Source organism: Temnothorax curvispinosus, unplaced genomic scaffold (genome assembly GCF_003070985.1).
Source record: "Temnothorax curvispinosus isolate PA1 unplaced genomic scaffold, ASM307098v1 QBEX01009638.1, whole genome shotgun sequence".
NCBI classification, from domain to species: domain Eukaryota; kingdom Metazoa; phylum Arthropoda; class Insecta; order Hymenoptera; family Formicidae; genus Temnothorax; species Temnothorax curvispinosus.
In genome coordinates, this window is record NW_020219418.1 from 31,756 (window position 1) to 33,368 (window position 1,613).

A 1,613-nucleotide genomic window follows, 5' to 3' on the forward strand; every position below is an offset into this window, starting at 1 on the left:
GTGTGTGTGTGTGTGTGTGTGTGTGTGTGTGTGTGTGTGTGTGTGTGTGCGTGGAAAAATGCGACAGGAGTAAAAAAGCAGCGTCAAGTACGTCAAGTATGTGTGTATCTATATGGATGTGTAAAAATTGCTTATAATTTACTAATTCATCAAACAATAATTTTAATTAATCAGATAAATTTTTTGACAGCTAGATCAAATATTTATCAGGTTATCGTGGTTATGTGAAGAAGTTCTCAACATGTGATTAATGAAAAAGAAGTAAAGAAGAAGAAATCGGAGAGGGTGTCGTGTTATACTACATAATCACCAAGAAATGGAAAGATCACATATAGATTATTTTGTTTGTGGTAAGATTATTATATATATGTATGTATATTACGTATCTATGCTGATATATATATATATATATATATATATGTTATTATATTACTTACTATTATTAAAATCAATAAAATTACCAATTTTATCACATGATATAATATTATAATACAATAACGTAACAATGTATATACAGGGTGTGCTATTTTAAATACTCCAGGGAAATCTAAAAAAATATGGAAGATGTGGAAAAACGTTTTAGACAAAAGTTGTAGGATATCAAGGAAGTCAAATAATGGTAAAACTAATTTTCAAAAAATCGTTATATAAAGGTCATCGTTATTTTTTTATACAGAATTGTATAATTTTTTTTTTTATAATATGATTCTTCTAATTATTCTACATATAAAGGTATTAAGGTAGAGTTATCAAAATAGTTTACGAAATATTTCATATTTTATTCTGGTACTTTTTGACATAAAATATAAAATATCTCGTAAACTATTCATTTTTTGGTAACTGTACTTTAACACTTTTATGTACAGAATAATAAGATGAATCAATTGGTGCAAAGAAAACGTATTGTTACTTTGCAAAAAAGATAATTATTGTAGTTTATATAAAGCAATTAAACTTTAACTTTTTATTATACAGTTACATCGAATAATTTTGGAAACAGAGAGAGAAAGAAGAGAATAGAAAGCTTCGTACTTCGGGCCTAAGCAGAATGGCTGTCTTGACAGTGTTTTATGCCTTAAGTCTTTGTCTTATGTAACGCACAATACTGTACAGTATTGTGGCATAAAACTCAGGGCATAAAACACTGTCAAGACAGCCATTCTGCTTAGGCTCTACGAAACTGTCAACAATGTTTAAGACTTGAGAGTCTTGAGAACACAAGACAGTATTGTGCGTTACGAAAGACAAAGAATTAAAGCATAAAACATTGTCTTAAAATTATAAATCAGCCATTCTGCTCAAGCCCTTCCTTAGAAGATTGAAATGCCTTCAGTGACTCATAGAAAACTTTATTTAATAGGTAAGCAGGGAATATAAAGTTAAATTCCCAATAAGAACAGTATCGTTTTATATACGTATATTAAACGTAAGTATGGTATAAAACTGGTATAGGTATATGGCATATACGTATATAGAATTAACGTTTTTTATACGATAGTGTAATATACGTTTATAACACTCGTTTTTACTACGTATGTTTAATACGAAACGTACTTTATACGTTGGAAAATAGTTTATGTAACACCAGAATTTCATCTACGTTTATAATACGT

The 1,613-nt window shown here is 28.5% G+C and overlaps 1 long non-coding RNA gene across 1 annotated transcript in view; it reads left to right on the forward strand.

Moving 5' to 3' along the window:
• Positions 1-1,015, forward strand: part of LOC112459212 — a 1,406-nt gene extending 391 nt beyond the window's left edge. The window contains exons 2-4 of the long non-coding RNA XR_003041288.1: positions 191-350; positions 518-619; positions 976-1,015. This is a non-coding gene — a long non-coding RNA (uncharacterized LOC112459212). The remainder of the gene's footprint in view (positions 1-190; positions 351-517; positions 620-975) is intronic.
• The last annotated feature ends 598 nt before the right edge of the window (positions 1,016-1,613 follow it).